General features: G+C 38.8%; 1 protein-coding gene across 3 annotated transcripts in view; it reads left to right on the forward strand.

Annotated features, from left to right (window-relative positions):
- RORA (RAR related orphan receptor A) overlaps window positions 1-19263 on the forward strand; it is a 388288-nt gene that overhangs the window by 77582 nt on the left and 291443 nt on the right. The window lies entirely within an intron of this gene.

The following is a 19263-nucleotide window of genomic DNA, read 5'->3' on the forward strand; positions in this document are numbered from 1 at the left end:
TAATTTGGCTATAATAAAAATAGTAAAAACACATCTTACTGCATTTGATGTTTCATCCCATCCTTTTACATACATTTGTTTTTCAAAACATAGAATATAAGCTAAATTCTTGAATGGTGGCTTTGGAAAAAGAGAACTCACAGTTGTTTCATGTGATAATACTGCATAGGTGTGGCACTTCTGTAAAAGTTGGTTCAGAACGTCTGCATAATGCCCCCTCGATGCTATAAAAATATCTTTGTGACGAAGCTCAAAATATGCCTAAAATATTTTGATATTGTTTTTAACTTTCTGATACATCTCTTGGCTTCAAAGATGAAAGGATTTGCTCCTAGAATTTACACTTCTCTGATGTGATTAAAACCAGATAGGTGTACTCTAAATAGAATATGCTCTCTATGATGATAGGTATGGTTTACTGTTCTTTGAGCAGGAGGTTTCATAGAGTAGAAAACAGCTCTTCTTGATGAGTTGCTTGTCACTGTTTTCAGCCGCCCCTCCTTTCATCTATTATTCATTTTGGGAGACTTAATAGTATAGCTTGGGCGTGGGCTGGTACCAGATACCAATAAACTGTAACCCCTGCTAAACTTGCTAAAATAAGAGATCAAGCATAGAGTGGAAAACAGTAAAAATGCTTTTTTTTTTTTTTTGTAAATAACTCCAACTTCCAAAAGAAGCAACATTATATGGTATAAACTCTCCTTTCATCCCTTATTTGACTGCTTGATCAAGCAGGAAAAAAAAGAAAAGCTTTTGTGCACCATTTGCCTGCAATAATGTATGATGTGAATGAAGACCCCTGTACTGTACTTCATGGAGTAGGAGATTTGATAAGTATTGGAACACAAAGCAATATCTATGAGGATTGCATCTAATATTTTTCTCTAGCTCATGAAGACAAGCTTAAGTGTTTGTGAAAGGTCTTCATTGGCACAGTTGGCCAGAAGCTGTGGGATCTTTTCCTGGAGATATTCAAATGCCACCTGTTCATGGTCCTTAACACCCATCTCTGGGTGGCCCTGCTTGAACAGGGATGGGACCAGGTGGACCCAGAGGTCCCTGCTAACCTCACCCATACTGTGATTCTGTCTGCAGTTTCTTCCCCATGGTGAGGTCTGAAGGGCTACAGTTTAGTGTGTATGTAATGACTGTGAAGTCCTACGTGACCGAGGATATGTTGCAGTCTCTGTGTGCATATAGATGGATGTATTTATAGAAGAATCCCTGTGAATGTGAGAAATAAGCCTTTGAAGTGTCAAGCCAAATATTCTAGGGGGAAAAAACGGATTTCTTGTCTACATCAGAAGCTTGCATTTCATGTAAACTTGTCTCATTTTACCCAAAATATCTCCCCACAGGTTAGGAGAGCTGAAAATAATAATAATGCGGCAAGTAGGGGGAGGGAGAATGGGAGAGAGAAAAGAGGGAAATAACAAACATCTCTGAAATGTTTTTGTTCCTCCTTACTTCAGGCTTGTTTCTTTTCAGTAGCTTTCCCTCTCACTTCATTTCCTGTTCTACTAGAGGACTGCCAGGGCTACGGAGCTTTCTTGCTTCCCTTTGGTCGGGCCCCTGCAGGTGCCTTGTTGGCAAGAAGCAAGTGATAGAAGACAGCTTTCAGTCTTCTCTGAGCAGCATGGACCCCTCCAAAGCTCTGTGATGTGATGCGAAGTCAGTGTGTTGGGAGCTCTTTGAAGGATGTGCACACCTCAGCTCCCAGCGTGGCTGCCACCACAAGGCTAGCCCAACCCTGACACAAAGCTTTTTATTTGTTCTTTGCTACCCTTTGGAAAAGAGAAGGCATATTGTCACTCCAGAGTCACAGGAGGTGTCCAGTAGTCTTTCATTAAGCTGCAGCAGTGATATAAGAGCAGGCTGAGTGATTTTTGGTTATGGATTAAAGCTGAGGAGTGTTACTGAAAGAGGCTCTTTGCAAAGTGGAATAAAAGTGGCAGAGGTTTTTCAAAATCTGATGTTCAATTGATGGCAGTGTTTTTACGTGTTTTATGTATTACTTCCATTCCAGAAATAGGAAAGCAATCATTTTTATCAAGAACTGTTAGAGGCAGCAGTTTGAGGCGGGTAGACGTCTTAGCACACATTGATACTGGGACATCTCAAAACCTTCAGCTGGTGCTTTCAGTGAGAAATCCTTGATCTCTGTTAACAGGTTTGAAAGTGATTCTCCACATCCTTTGCTGTACATTTATGCCTTGATTACAATATATTCTTCTCACGATTGAAAAAGTATTTTCCAAATAGTTTGTTGTGTTAGGATGAGAATTTTGAGAATTTTTGCTTTCTTGCTCGTAGTTAGTCACTTTATATATAGGAATATATATATTTAGTGCTCATTATTTTCATATTGGGGTTGGTCTTTCCCTTCCTTTTTCTGGTTAATATAATGTGTATTACTGAACCTAAACAAAACACTTACAAGTGGGACACAAGAGAGTCTGTTTTTGAAATACCATATTTTTTGTATTGTTGTGTTAAGCCTTTTCATGCTATGCTGTAAGCTTATGTGCTAACAGCATGCGCTGTTAAGAGGTCATTTCAGTCCTGAGGAACTAAACCCTTCCAAGCAGCTATTTGCTGTGCTCTGTATTTGAAATCCATTATTTATAATCCTACCTTGACGTGATTTTGGTGATTGTTCTAGTTCTGTTCTTTGAAACTATTAGGAATAATATTTTTCTTTAGTGTCTAGCAGACTTAAAAATCTTCAAGTTAAAGTAGCAATAGGGTGCTAGCTGCCATCTTTAGTATGTACTTTGAGTAATTCTTTAGAGACCCAAATTAAATGAGCAAGTGTCTGGAATTAAGAAAGCGTTAAAATGTAGCCTCAAATAGCTGCAAGAATCAATAATTGCAAGCGCTTCATCTTTTTGTGGAAATATCTGGGTTGGACTGGGCTTGCACCTTGGCATTTGAATTGACTCGCACGGCTGTAGGTAAATGTTAACATACAGCAAACACTGCAGGCAGATGAGCTGGCTGCCAAAAGAAGGGCATTTTTCAAATGTATTGCTGTAGCATTGGATGAGAAGCAGAGAATATGGTTTCTTTGAGAGATTTAAAATACTAAAGAAGCCATTAGCAGTAAATGGAAGTGCGCCCATTGGTGAGCAGCGTTTGCCTATGTATCAAGATGATTTCTGGAAGCAAAACTTGTAATATAAATTACTGAATACTGAATTACTGCAATGTGTTAAGGATTCTTTTTAATTACAGGATGTTAAGGCTTCAAAAATAAAATTCTTCAAAGTTAATCATGGAGTAAAATAACTCCATATTTAGCTGAGCTTCAACTTCATTAAAGCTGTTCAAACGGCTGATGGAGCCCTAATAAGTTTTGTTCAAAGATAGGAAATCTTTGAAAATTTTCTGCAAATCTGACTGTTATCTTTGATACGCTTTAATTGGATATTGCTATCTCTATTCATGTTGCCCATCGAATTGCATCCTTGATACGGTGTTGCAAATGTATCCCCTTGTCCTGAAATTAGTGAATCAGGGCTTGGAAGGGCTATTTTCAAGGCAGCATTGAAGCCTTTGAGCAATACTTTATCATCAGGCAGGTACAAAGTATACGTTTTTCCTTGTATAAATATAAAACCACATTGTGGAGTGGAAGGCAGCGGAAAAACTGAATTCAGAGCATCATGCTGACAGTATCAAATCATTAATGAGGGCACCAGTTCCTTAATTATTTACAGCGTATTCGATGTGCTAATCTGTTTTAGGATTGTTAATATTGAATGTGTTGTTTTCTATATACATGTCTTTTTTTCTTTCTTTCTGGTTTCCTTTTTGAGATATAATTTAATTACTGCTGCTATCCAATCTACAGAGCTGTAAAGAGTGTTTTTTTCTTCTGCAAAATAAAACCACGAGGTAATTTACTCCAGAATACCTCTTACTGCAAGCTGCCGATACGATAGAGGCGATGGAGAAGCGTAGTAGCCTGACTCTTACTTTCTCCAAGTGCAGCAGGTCAGGTCCGGAGCCGATGGCTGTGGGTGCTGCCATGCGCCGGAGCGCGCTCGCTGCTCGTCCCGGCGCGGCGGCGGGGGCTGCCCGCGGGCAGGGCGGCGCGGGGCGGCCAGGAGCTGTTCCTTTCAGCACCCGGCCGGGCCATGGCGCTCGGCGAGCAGTGCGGACCGCTTTGCCCTCTGCTGGGAACCCGGGTTTGGCAAGCATGGAGCGTGAGCCGTGGTGCCAGACATTCTGCTCAGAGAAACCGTGCAAATCTAGTGAAATATTCCTCTGGTTTGTAGGTTTTTTAAAATTTTTTGTATTACCTAATCCCCCCGCCCCGTGGCTCATTTTTTTCACATGTTTTTGCAGCAGCCTTGGTTCCTGTTCTCTTTGTATGTGATGTTTTTTCTCCTTTATGACACCTTCTAATTTTACATCAGTATGGTCATTAGAAATCATCTGCAGCTCTCAGGCCTCAATGAAGTCTTTTGTCCTGATCTCTTATAATAATATGAGCTACTGCATTCTTCCCTGCCATTGTATTTATGGATCTGATGTGTGGTGTGAAAAATCGAGAACTCAAAAGGAGGAAATGACCTACTTTCTAGTTCTGGTATGGAAGCAGGAAAATGTATTTCTTATGTAATTGTTGCTAAAGTTTTTGGAATGATAATAAAAGAATGTTTTAATGTTATTTTGTTGTTCTGAAATTCCATTAAGAACAAATTATTTCAGTTGCTGTTTTGAGATGCTCCTTGAATGAGCCCATACATCTTAGATAATTGTAATAATGGATAAGACCATTCCTTCTTCGTATTTGTCTTGTTACCAATAGCATGAGACTGTTCGGCTACAAAGCTGCACAGAAGTTTCAGGAACATGATGCTTGCTTGATATTTAGCTGACCAAATGTCTTGCTGCACAACAGCAGGAATGTCAAAGCCCACTTTTCTGAAAAAGTACATATACCAACTAAAAGGATCTGAACAGTGGATAAACTTCATGTCTATTCACTGCAAAACATCAAGTTAGCCTCAACTCTCAGGGATACAAAGGAGAAATATTAATTAGATAGAAAATTATTGTTTAGCTCATTTTGTATTGAAGATCCTGAATTTTTACCATCAGCATCGCTGTTTTTTGATCTTTAAGTAGCCTGAAACTGAGCAGCTCATTAACACAGACCATCAACACAAAACCCTCGTGCTTTATTCATGTGAATGTAATGTGTCATGGATATTTTGGAGAGGAAATTTATTCCTTTCCTTGCAGTGCCGAGCAGCTTCACAAAACTTTCCAGAATCTTTCAGCATTCTTTCATGTAGGCATATTGTTAATTGTGGTTTGAGAACCCCTCTGGGTTGGGATGAATTTTATCCTTGGGATTATTTAGTCAGAATCTGACAGACACTGATCTGTGGCTAGAACCATACCATTTTCAGAAGGAAGTTTTTCTGATTCATACAGGAAAAAAAATGGCATGAAAGTCACACACAGGACAGTGTTGGAAGAGTTGTTTTGGCATCTGTCTTCAGTTCAAATACTTGGCATGCATTAGGAGCTTTATCTATGTAATTTAGTAGTCACTAGGTATTGTGAGGTTCTTGTTACTGCGTTTTTCACTCTATTAAACATATTTTGGTCGCTTTAACTGAATGAAGTTCACTTTTTTTTCTGTAAGCTGTCATTTTATTTGCAGATCTGCCTCAAGGATATAAGTTACCTTTTTTTATTTGTTTGTTTTGTTTTGTTTTTCTGAAGGATTTTCTTTGAGGGAAGTATCTCCAGAGCAGGAGACAAAATAAAGAATAGGCCCATACTGTTTCCTTGATAGCATGTGAAAATGCCACGTGTATGTTTTGATTTTCTGCCCAGCTGAAAATTTGTTCAGTTTTGAAGATCTGAATTATCAGATTATTCATTTTTATAATTTTATTCTTTTAAATTAATGAAACAGTGATTAAAAAAAGGCACATGTGAAGGTCGGTTTAAAATCCACATGAAACCCTTTTACCTTGAAAGTTATTGTCATGGATACTTTGTGTTACATGCTCATTGAGTACTGTGAGATCAATTTACTTAATCTTTATACAACTCCCCTCTAACCGAGCAGTGTAAACCTACTCTGTATTTGTTTGGTGTTCTTCTATGCATGGACATGCTTTCACGTGCATCATTCAATGAAATCTTGTTTAAAACGATCTTTTGTCTAAGGCTCACACTGAGGGGTATTTTTTGTATCACTTTGCTGATCTATGCTTTCCCAGTTGTTTTCATGGATTGTCCCACTTGCATAGGTGTGACTTTTTCTATTACGTGTGGGATGATGTGTTGTGCCATAGTGTTTGCCAATGTACACATACGTGTGCACGTGCAGAAGCCTGTGGAAAGATTTGGTGAACACATCTCTGAAAATTTTCCAAACTTAAAGAAGAGAAAAATAGAGATGTGAATGGATGAAGTACAAATGTGCTTTATGTAAATATAGAGATTTATGAGAAGTATTGTTTTCTGGCTATGGCAAGTATCTTGAAGCTAGAAGGTTTGGGTGCTGTTCCCAGCTCTGTCACAGACTTCCAGTGCAGTCACTCAGTGTCTCAGTGCCTTAGCTGTTAGTGTTGCCAGGTTCTTAATGGTCCCTTGATTGCACTGCCTAAGTAGATGTGTCATTGACATAGTGAGCTTATTGCAATAACTGTAGGTTTGCCAGGACTATAATACTAAGTTTGAAAGAAACATTAAGAATATTGCTCCTGCACGCTGAGTTACAAACTGAGGGGAAATATCTGTAATTGTATAGGATTAATTATGTTTTTGCTTTTTTTTTTTTTATCATTGAAATACTTTCGTCAAAACTCAGCTGCAAGCATTTTTGTGTTGCCGTAATGTTTTTTGAATCATGGAAGATAATGCAGATAACATTCTTGATTGTTATAGGATGTTGCAATGCTTAATGTAAAGTATTTTTGTTTGTATCATTTTCCTCCACTTCAGATATTCTATCTCTTGTAATCCTTCACATTTCTGTGTTTCATCGGTGGCCTGCACTCAGTTTCACTTGCTTGGTGGTTTGAGTGATAATATTCTTTGCCATCTTCTGAAGTAAATTGTCCTATAACAGTGATACTGAATCTACTCAGTCGTGAGATCCAGAGCTGGTTCCTTCTGCAGAGCTATATTGCAGGCATTGCCAGACACAAATTTGAGACTGGAAAATCACTGTGGCTGTAAACTTGGCTCATTAGATGAAAAATTTATTGCAGTTCAAAAACTATACTCATTTATTTTATTCTTTTTCTCTGTACAGATGCCTCATATTCTACAGTGTATCTACTGAATCTCAATAGTGACCTAATTTTTTGCTTTTGTTGGTGAATGGTGTCAACATGGCAGTCATACACAGATGTGTTGTCTCCTTGCTACTTAACTTGTCCAAAAAATACAGGAAATAGGTGGCAGCATTTATGCATATGGTAAATATTATCTGCACATTGGACAGAGTAATTAAGTGCAGTAAGTGAAAGAGAGCTATTTGTTGATTATTGAGAGAAAGAGAAGTAGCTAACTTCCCCAGCTTCTTGTTGCAGGTTAGTCAATAACTCTTGTCTTGATAAATCACTCATGCTGGAACTGTCCTAGCAACACCTGTGCCTTCTGATGCAGATTATGGATAGTAGAGCAGGAAAAGTGATTTTCACACTGTCCTTTATGTAAACAAACTGGAAAAAAAGGATTATTCAGATACTGGTTTTTTTGTTGTTGTTCTTTTTTTTTTTTTTTTGTAGAGCTTTATCGTATCAAGGATGAAGATGTAAGTGAAGTGCAAATTAGCGTGTGAGCAGGATATGCTTTTAAAAAATAAAATATAGGTGAGAGAGAGGCAAAATAGCAAAAATAGAAACTAAGAGATGAAAGATGGGAATAGAAAGCAAGAGAAAGTTAGGAAAAATACGAAGTGGAACCAAGATAAACTCTGACTTTCAGAGTTAAAGATGACAGAAATCACAGTAGCTATTCATCTCTTTAGCTTGGCTGAATGCAGAGGAGTGTAAAAGTTAAGGTCCTGTTAAAGGGCAGGTCAGCAGTGTGGCTTAATCATTCTGTGCTCCTACAGCAGTACAAGGGCTTAGAAAAAGGAATGAGATGAACTAAAGGTACATTGGAACATAAAATATGTCTTTCTCTTCTTTTTTTCCTCAAGAGATTACGATGATTCAGCATGAAATACAGGTAATAATGCCCAGTGCTTTGAACTGGATTTTTTTTTTAACCTGAATGTTTAAAACACTTGCCACACTAGGGATGGATATCATCAAAATTATATTAATTTAGGCTGTCTCCATCCAGATGAAAGTTACTTAATTGATTCAGACCTCTGCCCTTTTTAGTGTCTCTTTTATCTGACAGTGTTCTGTATTGGTTGCTGTGAAAGAAAGTGTGAGAAGACATAGAAGGCCAAGTTAGGGAATGCGGCTGTATGTGATATTTTTCCTTTCTCAGATGAACACTGGCTTATGCCATGGAGTATTTGGGCTTATCTTCCTTCAGCATTTAGTTAATTCTGTGCAGCATAATACAGGATATTCTCACCAGCTGTATCAATCTGAAATCCTTCTAAAAAGCTGCAGCACCGGTTTTCCTGTGTCTGGATTGTCCATTCTTTGGGTGACTTGTAATGTTCATTAAAATGGTGTTATGTTTCTTGGGTTGGTCACTCACGCAACCATACTAAATGCAGTAAAAATATAAATATTTTTTTAGCTTCCTCAAAAATATAAACATATTAATAGATAAAGGTGAGAATTAAAAAAAACAAGCGAAGACTTTTTTTACATACAGAAGTTCTAACATTTGAAAAAACAATCACAATTCCTAACACGTGTGTGTGAGAGGTAATCCTGAGTTATGCTTACAGTGGCTGCTTTCCTCTTTGCCTGTGCTGAGGTAAGGTTTGGGCCTCTTCTCTAACTCATGAACACATGGTAATTGCCAGCTTTTTCGTGATTATCTCCAGTTTGAATGTGTGCAAGAATTCTTTATGAAGTTAAGTCTGAAACAGCTAAGTTATTTTAATAGTTTATTCCTGTCATAACATCAAAATTCTGTTACTTCCAGCATTTTTAGTCTGTAGATAAATACCAACACTTCAGTGAAGGATGTGGTTTTTATAGCAGATAGTTTGGTAATGTCATAGGTAGATGGAGTTCTTGTTTGCCAAATCTAGTAGTCAATGCAGCGTCTTCTGCCTTTGCCACGTATCGTATGTTTATGGTAGAATTTCCAACTCTACTAGATATTTGTAGGTTTATAAGCAAAGAAAAAACATTCTATTTGACCATCAGAAACCAGACTGAGTTGATGTAGGTAGAAGGCAATGTTTGCATGTCCACCCATACTGAGATTATTCTCGATGGGAGTGCTTTAGGAAATCACGGTTCTTGTATGATTTCTCATCACATGAGAGTTCGGAGTATGTTTCAGTTTTTCAGTTCCTTCTTGTTTCTTGAAAACCTCTGTATTTCCATTAGTGATCTTAATCTTTAAAAATTTGCTCCAAAAATATTGCTGTGATACTCCCAGTTGATGTATTCCAAGGAATGAACCCTAAACTTCCTAGTGCCATGAGATATTTCCCTCTTTAATCCTTACTAGGTGGATTCTTTGTGTGTGTGTGTGTGTGTTGTCCTCAGATTGTTCCTAATGATGCTGAAATACATGATGCGTCAATATCTTAGCTTCCTCAAAAGCCACTGAAATCTGTTTGATAACTGTCATTGAACTACATGCAATTTTTGACTCACATTCCTGATAAGGCATCTTCTTACACCCACCAAACATAAGACATACCCTGTACTTTTATATCTCATCTTGTTTTCAGTAGGAAGAATATATTTTTAATAAGAATAATGTTTAGGAAAGACAAGCCAAGAAGTTTTCCCACATGTAGGAGAAATCATGAATCATTTCCATCAGAGTATGTTTCAGAAGAGGAGGAGCATGCCATAAGAGAAAGAACATCTGGTATTTTTCAGTTGACCTTCCAAAGGAACACAATCTGGTTATGCTGTAACTGATTTGTGACAAAGGTGTTACCTTCAGTGGGGAAAAACAAAATAAAAATAAGGGGCTGTCCATCACCTGGGATTGCTAAATACACTGAAATATATCCTCCTGGAAGGAGACTACTAAGACTATGTTTGGAGACAGCAAATCCAGGAGGGGAGATAAAGAGGTGCCCGTGTCATACTGCCTTTTGCTATGTAGTCCCAGTGAGAGGAATGTTGTTGCTAGATGGGACGTGTGTGCTCTGGTGAGGAAGTTCAGCCAAGAAAGAGGCACAACCAGAGTCTCTGAGTCACATGGCAAAATCCCATTTGGTAATGGTAGTGGGGGGCACGATGGGAAAGGAAGAGAACGCTGAGATTAGGGTAGTCATGGGAGGAACCTGTGGAAAACAAAATACTTGAACAGGGTGCTAAGTGGATGGCAATTGCCCTTTCATCCCCTCACTTTCTCTTCTGGTAAACTTCTCTCCTTGATCTCCTCCTGGAACCTGTATCTTACCCGTGAGCAGCAGCCTCCACATATCTAATGAAAGTTTTAACTTTACATATTGGGCAGCTATGAAATTGGAGAGAAAAGACAGCACCTTGTATCAGAGGGAAAGACTAAACAGGGCCTGGATGGGGAAGTGGGAAGGCAGCTCCATGGGGTAAGCATTCTTCTGTGGTTTGCAGGGGGAGTGTTCTAAGGGCTGTCTGCTCTCCAAACTCCAACCTATTCACCTATATACAAACAAGAGAAGCTGTTGTGACTGGAATAGTTGGCTGGCAGTTGTTCCTGGCAGATGTCTACTCTGACTGTGCCTTGAGGCAGCCCTGGGCGTAGATACTTGAACCTGGACTTGGGCCTTTTCCTGTTCTGGCAAACTCTGTATGGAATGAAACTGCTGAGAAGAGAGCGCTAGGCAGCCACACCTCAAAGCTGAGCAAGAATACCATGTTTCTTGAAATGTACCTGTGTTTTGTAGGAAGCCAGATTCCAGTTTGTGTGTTTAGTAAACTGCTGATCATATGGTTTAAGATTTATCATTTTCCTCTTAATTGTTACTGGAATAAATTGCTTGTTGTATTCTTGGTATATGATCTATTTCAGAAAATGGCATTCCTTGCTTTTCCCATCTTTAGATTTCAGAAAAGACACAATTAGCAGTGCACGAGGAAATGTCCAAGAGAGGAGGACAAAGAGGGATATATATGCCCTTCTGTGTGGTGGGGGAGCTAAGCAGAATGATGTCATACATTTCAGAACAGAAAGACAGGCAAGTTGAGGAATAGTGGAAGAAGAGTTGTGGTAAAATGCACCAACTCTCCCAGTGGACTAAAATAGAAAGCACATAATTGTCCTCCAGGTGGAAACGTATTGGCATAATCATCTAACAGCTGCACTGCCAGAAATATGAAATCTGGAGAAAGGAGGGTCTCCAGCTGCAGCAAATAATTGAATGGGAGCAGTTACTGCAAGGATAGAAGACGAGAGGAGGCTGTTTGGAGTTACAGCTATCTAGAGACTGTTTTTATGGGCCTATTCAGTAAGATTAGGGATTTCCCTAGGTAAGTAAAGGCTCAGTTAACAGTTACTGTGATCTAGAAGCTCTGAGGTAAGGAGAACTCTGGGAACAAAATTATAATACTATTCTTGTTTCTTTTCTTTGCAAAACGTGTGACAGCTGTGTGGGAGAGACAGGCGGGGATAGCTGAGGGGGAAAGAAAATCTGTACTTCATCCTGACCCCTTCACTCACTCACTCTGGAACTTGCATAGCTACTCCCAACTCTGCTTAAGAGATTTCTTTTCCAAAGCCTTTCCGTACTTGGTTGTTAAGATATCTTCTGAATACTCTGCAAGGTAGAATTGTTTCCCACATCTGCTTTTTTTACGAGACTTATTGGCATAACCGATTTATGGTATACTTAAGATAATACACCAGTAAACTTGTGCATTTCAGTAAGAGTTGTCATGCAGGATTTTCCCTTCAAGAAGTAGTATGACTTGATGTGTTCACATGAAGGTCTTGGAGGGCTGGTTTTTCTTTTAATGAATTTCAGCTTCTTTAAGAAGAGATATTTCCCCAGCATATTATTTTAAGAAAGCAGGTTTGCTAGTCCTTCAACAAATGGTACAATAAACTGTCTTTTCTAATGGCATCCCAAGGAATGCATTAGTCTTTGAAGCTGAAATACTTTGACATCACATTGGGAGATGAGTTGCTATGGTTTCAAGGGAAGTGTTAGTGCTAGGAAGAGACTGCGTCCTTGAAATGTACGCATGGGCAGTCTTGTGCTCCTGTATGCTTCATGGCCAGAACTTGGGAAGTAGCCTTTCACATCAGTGACTTCTTCACAGGGCATAAGGAAAATTAGAAGGAAGATATGTGACTTGCTTCCTCTTCACTCATAGACATTTTATTAGGTTTGAATAGGTGGAGCTGTGTGTGGCAGCTTTTAGCACTTTGATGGAAGGACAGGAAGCTCTTGCCTACTGTGCTCTTTGTAAGCAGGGGGAGTTTTTATGGCAAGCAGAGTGCAGAGTGAGAAGAGGTACAGAAGGAAGAGGATTCCTCCTCTGGTGCTGAATGGGCTCTTCCTGCAAGCGATTTGCCAAACTTCTTGAAATAGATTTTCCATCTGTAAAAATTGCCAGATTTCATCTGGTGCAGAGAGCCACATTGTGTATGTGTATGTACTTTCTCTGAAGAAGCAGCAATGCAGCAGGATGTTTTTAAGAGTATAAAACCATATTTTTAATAACCAGAACAAGTGTATTGGCCACCTTGCCTTAATTTCCATTTAAACGTCTTTAAAAATAGAGCCCTTGTTACAATTTTCCCTTGAGTCCTGTAGCCTCCAAATAAGAACTAGATAAATGTCAAATGTTTGAAACAATACATTGTTTTTCAATGTATCATAGAAATGAATTCCTCTGAGTTGTGTTTTATGCATATATTAAGAGTAAATATATAGTAACTTCACTGTGGTTAGTGAAACGCATCTCTGTAAGAAAGAATTATTTTCTTAGGTCTTAATGAGCACGTTATGAGAGTTCCTCTTCCCTACAAATATCTAATTTTGATGAAACGGGTATAGTTACCGTGATTGTCACTGTCAAATTTCCTCTGATTTTTCAGTTTTTTCCTTGATGTAGCCATGGCTGGGTTCAAGAAACTACTACTTAGATGTGGAGCTGTGCTTGGTTTCTGCCCATATTGCACATTTCCCTTTCTCTACCTAAAACAACTGAGGGGCATTCATGAAGCCCTGTATGAGCTTCATAAACGCACCCTAGGTAACTTGTCAGTACAGGCCTGGGATTCTCCTGCTCATCAAGTGCTTTTGTATGTGTTGAGAGATTAGTAAGACTTTGTGGGCACATGGGAACATGTGAGGAGTCCCACAGTTCACTTATCTTCCTTTGTTATTCCTTTTTTTTTTTTTTCTCCTTGATCCTTTTTCCTTCACCTCTGTTTTTCAGTTTAGTTGGTAAAATGTGACTTTTCTGAAAAAAGCTACCTCATATTTTTGGGAGCAGTTATTTGATCCTCAGTGAGTTTATGGATGTGTTTAGACCAGCAGGATTAGCAGTTTTCATCTAGAAATTTCACATTCTCACCGAAGTGTAGAAAGGAAGAAATGGTGCCAGAAGGCTGAATGCTGTAAGAGCTATTTCCAACTGGAAATGGTTGTAAGCACGCTGTAATTTTTTTATTCATTTGTCATCTATCTAACAAGCTCATGGTGCATGTGTATATTTGTCTGTGAATAACAGGGAAGTGTTTTGGACGTCTGTAGGGAATGCAGTTAATGAATTTGATTCATTGTACTATTTATTAGCCATGATGGCTGGGCATCAGATTTGCCATTTTCTTTAGGTAAAGTTCACTGTATTCTAACCCCAAATTTTTGAGATTAGTATCTTAACTTCTGTACCCAAAGAAACTATGAGTACTGGACCTCCCCAGTGGTTTCAGGTGGAGTGAGACCAACTTTTTTTTTGTTTTCTAATGGATTCAGCCGAAGTGCAAAGTGCAGGCATACAAAAATCAAGGGTGGAAGAATCTGAATTCAGGTGTGGGTCCTGCTCAAATCTTACGAGGCCATTTAAGCAGTCCTTTTTATTTTGTCTCTTTACCCACTGCTACTTAACAGCTTGTAGAGATCTTTTGAAACTCTATTACTTTATGCATTAGAGATTTGCCTGCTTCCACCCTCCCCCTTCTGGGATTCTGTGAGGCTTTCTTCTTGTATGCTGTGCCAACAGCAGATTTTGCCTGAGTATTCTTTTTCTCATTAACATCAATTGAAGTGAGACGTCAGAAATCCAGGACCATTTGCAATGACAGGACAGTGCCAATGCTCTTCCTTTTATAACCCATAGGAATAAAACTATGCAAAGCATCATTTCATTATTCACTGTATGATAGCCTGCATAAATTACAGATCATAAGCTGGGGAAATAATTTTCATGATGTCCTTTGTCAAATATCCAAAGTTTAAATTTTGAGAGGAAATAACAGGAAGAATTTAAAAAAAAAAAAAAATGCTACCACCAGTGCATTTTGGATGTTGTTTTTCTTTGTTACTTTTTGCAGGATGCAATGTTATTCTACTTCAGGAAGTGAGGATGAGCATCAGAACACCTACTTCTTTGCTGCTTTAAGTAGTGTGTGCTGAAAATTATTTAGTTTTAAAGCCCATTGGTGTTTTTTTGCTTTTTTAAGAGGACCTAATAGAGCAAACAGTAGCTTTCAAACTGTGATTATAATGAACATTGCTCTTGTTTTCACTAGGCAAAACATTTGGGGCTAATTAATGAGATAAAACCCAGTTGAATTGGGTGCAGGGAAAGCCATATTGTAGCTTACTCTTAGAGTAGCAATGACCTTTTATTTTTTGCTGGATTCTGTGAGTTTTGCCCACATGGGCAGAACAAACCATTTTTCCTCATGGGGATGCAGCCACAGCAGCCTCTGCCAGAGCTCAGTTCCATTTCGTTTTTCTGCTCCTTTGTTTGAAAGTATTGCTTATGTTGGGATAAGCCAATAGCCGAGGGGGATGGCAGCAGACTGTTCTCTCCAATACGCCCAAGCTTTAATAACACGATGATTAGGCACGTGCATACATTTCTTGGTTTAGCATTGTGAATCTTGCTACCTTCTGAAGATAATACCTATTTCTTTAGAGAGGATGACAGAAAATAAGAAAATGAAAGAAAAAGTTCCATCAGTCTTTAGGTATCTCCTCTGATCAGATGTTGCCATCGTGCTTTTCTCCTGAAAAATAAGCATTTTCGTTTAAGGAAAGCTGTAGGAGTTAGAGAAGGGACACCTTCATTATAGAGGAAAAAGATTGAGGAAGTTAAAGATTTTAAAATAATAACTCAAGTTCAACACTTCTTTGAATCAGTTTAAATGCAAATTAATTAAACTTAATCATTTTGAGAATTTTTAGTTTTAAAAAATGAAAGTGAGGTGCCTGTTTGATTTTGCATGTTTTCCTACTACCCTACTCAGGGATCTGCAGAGCATGACTTCTGTCTGACCAGGGCAACAAGAGGGTTGGGTTTTATTGCCCCTCTGTGGGTCATGAGAAGGAAGTCTGAGTTTTAAAATGAGAGGAAAGACAGAAAGCCTAAGATGCATTCAGAGGTATGGCTTAGTGTGGATGTGTTTCCTTACTTTTTCCTAGGCAGAAATAAACTTTAAAATAGTGCAGTGAACAGTTATAATTAAAATTAATAATAATAATAATAATTAAAAAGAAATCCATTAACATTGTTTGATATGAGGAAAAGAAAAGAAAAAAGTCATGCTTTCTATCAAATGCAGAATTACGTAAGAGTTTGTTGCTGCTTTTTAGATTCACAAAACACACCATACTCGTGAAGTGGCATTTCAGGGTGGTTGGAAGGCATGTTTAAGGAAAAAGGCTTTCATCCATTCCTGCATGCAAATTATTTAGAGTTGCAGTGTTCATAGATCCTTTCCTTTGTGCCACAGCTTTCTGGGACACGGGTTTTAGATGTCTGGAGCCAAGGGAATGTGATAGGAATTGGAATGTTATGCTTAACATCCTGTACCTTTTCGTTTTGTGCTTGTGCCGAACAGCCAAGGTAATTTTCGGGAAGGTTGCTTTGCGTGTCAGCAAATCTCTTTAAGACATAGAAAAATAAAGGATGTTTAACAGTCACTTCACATAGTTCTTCTTAGATTGAGGTAAAGTTCAGTAGTAAAGATTAAAATGAAAACAAAACATAACCAAAGGCACTGTTAGAGTAACTCTAAATGTCATACACCCCTTACAGAAAGTATCTCTCAGATTAATTATGGAATCCCTGGATTTCAAGAAATCAGTTACAGAGGCAGGAGGGATAGCCCTCCAGGGAGAGATGTAAAGATGCTTCATGCAAACAATGAGAAATTATTGGGGAAACAAATAGCTATGAATGATTGAAAACAAAGCAGGAATCATAATTTAAAAAAACCCCAACAACTGAGAAGCTGTCAGGCTGAAGAAGGGAAATGAAAGATATAAATGATTTTTAGGAATTAGTGGAATAGAGAGGGCTTCATGTGGCTGTGTCCAAAATGTTTGGCCAATTTCAAGTATGTTATCAATATTTATTTGAGGTTACCTCTGTAAGTGCATCAGGTTTGATGCCTACAGATGCAGGTCACACATCAGGCACACTTCAAATAAAGCATACTGTGTTCTTTGTCGTATATTTGGATTTAAATCACTTTTTGGGCTGTCAGATGTCATAAATGTGTTGTTTATCACACTGCTGCAGTGGCCATTTCTTCATTGTTTGGGGTTTGATTTTTTTTTTTTCTTTTTTCATCCTGTAGCATAGTAGGAATAAGTTGCTGCCTATGTCTAATCTGCAAATGAGAAGATGGCTGGATTACATTTTGTGTGACCCCTGCTTTTCTGCTGTCCAACTTGAGCAGCCTTGCTGGCATTTGCTGTTACAGCTGCTGCAGTTGTGTGCATGAGGAGTATTTGTGTGTGATAAGGCAAAAAAAGAACTGGACAGCAATAGTTAGTGCTTGTATAGCAGATCTGAGTGTTTATTGTGTGGGTCTGATAGTTGTGAAGATGAGGAGTATGTGACACTAAGGAGAACTAGGGCTCTGTAATGGCCCTAGTGTGTTACAGAAGAGTGGAAGATGTGTTGCACAGCTTGAGGCAGGGCTTTCATTTTGTTTTTGAGGATAGCTACAGCCTGCATGAGAAATGCAAAAGAGAAAAGTATTTGTTGTGGCTTGTTTCAGCCTTGCTGGTATAGCCAGGGCTTGGAAGGGTTGCCCAGTCTGGATGGAAGACAGTGGGAGAGGTCTTTAAAAACTTGGCATAATGTTCGTTAATTGTCACCAACTGTTTTTTGTTGTTTTTTTTTTTTTTTCCCCCCAGTGTCCATAACATGGTAAGGCAAGAAATTCAGGCTGAGAATCAAGTCTTGTCTTCCTAGGATCTTTGGGGTAGCAGTGGCTTTCACCAAAAGTCCTGTAACAGGGATCAGGCTATTTGGATTTTACAGATTTGTTCATCTGGTTTGCAAGTTTTTATGCTGAAGTAGGAATAAAATGTTTTTGTTTAGTGGGAACACTTGTGTGCATACTTCTGCACTTGTGTGTTCGTATCTCATCCTTTTGGTTTAAGCCAGTCTATTTTATTTTGATCTTTAACCCTTCAGATATGAGAAGAAGCAGACGTGCAATATTTGGACAACAGTTTACTAAATCATTTCTGATTCCTTCTTCTCAGCTGACTGAAGTGTCAGTTGGCTCAGTCAGTGTGTTTGCAAAGCAGCAGCCTTTATTTATTTGCAAATGTGTATTAAAGTATGTCCTTGTTTTACTTCTGGGTTCAAACGACTAGTCACTGCCTGTTTCCTTGAAGCAGATAGAGTAGGTTGTCTCAAGTAACTATCACACAGCACTTGTTTAGATTATGCTCAAATGTATAAATGGTGCTCTGTAAGGGGGTGCAGTCCAAGGTGCTCAGTGGAGACAGAAGCATCAGGAGTTTAAATGTACTGCAGCTGAGGGATTATGATCTTCACAGGTTTCAAGTTCAAACTGGTCACCAAATAGTGGAGATGGATGATGCTCAGAGGGACTCTTGGTCTCTCTTCCCTACTGCTCCGTTATAAAGCACTGCGGGCCTGGCATGGTACCTCATTAATAGGAGGAGTATTTCTCTCACTTGTCAGGTGCTGTATGTGTCTCAGGGCAGCTTACAGAGTTTGTGCCTTGGCGTTTTGATACAGTCTGGTAAACTCTGGTTTTGCTTTCCGTTCTTGTTGACTGCTCATTCGTGAGCATTTCTGAACACTACCTCCCTCATAGTAGAATACTTTATTTCAGAAAAGGGAAGAGAGTAAGGTAGTCCTAGGCCTTCAGTGTTTGTGAAACATTACAGGACAAAACCTTAGCCGATAGGTTTCACTAACATTTTACCCATAACGTGGTTTATAGCTCCCAGTTTGGTTTCTACAGGGTTTGGGTTGAGGGACTTTTTCAGTAAGTGTTCCAGACCTTGATGTGCAGAGGTGATTGGAAAATAGAATAGATTCTTTTATTTGAAATGGATGACAGAAAAAGAGCAAGGCCTCAGAAGCCCCTATGTGGCAAAGAGAAATAAGGCATGTGGCGATTGACAGATTTACGTATCTAGGTAAAATCTTCCACCTTTCCAAAAGAAGAACTTTCTCTTTGTGCAGTGTTAGTTTCAAAGCCTCCAGCTCCTGCTGAGCCTAATGGCAGGTATGTTTCCAGCTACTTCCTTTTTATGCTTGAAAATGGGATCATTCTTAGGTCTGTTCATTGTCATCTGGTAGCTCTTCCCTTTCACTAATTTCCCCAAATGAGTTGTGGCCCACTCTGAGGACTATGGGATTCATTAGAGTGAAGCTTTTTGAGAATGTCCTTGGTGTTCAAACAGGAAGGAAAAATCCCCAAGGCTGACAGAGATAAAAATCACCTACTGAAAGGATAAAAATGAATAACGCTTCTCAAAGCGGTCCTAAAAATACAGTACTTGGTTCTCTCACACAGAGTTTAGTCAGTGAAATAACTTGATTGTACAGTGCCAGAATTAGTTTTGTCTAAAGGAACTGTGAAGCCTTGCAAATGTAAACAAAATGTCAGGGAAAAACACGATTTCAAGTCTAAACGTTACCTGGTGTTCTGGGGTAGGAGGGGTTTATGTGTGTGGCAGTA

The sequence above is a fragment of the Gallus gallus genome, chromosome 10 (assembly GCF_016699485.2).
Source record: "Gallus gallus isolate bGalGal1 chromosome 10, bGalGal1.mat.broiler.GRCg7b, whole genome shotgun sequence".
Lineage (NCBI taxonomy): Eukaryota > Metazoa > Chordata > Aves > Galliformes > Phasianidae > Gallus > Gallus gallus.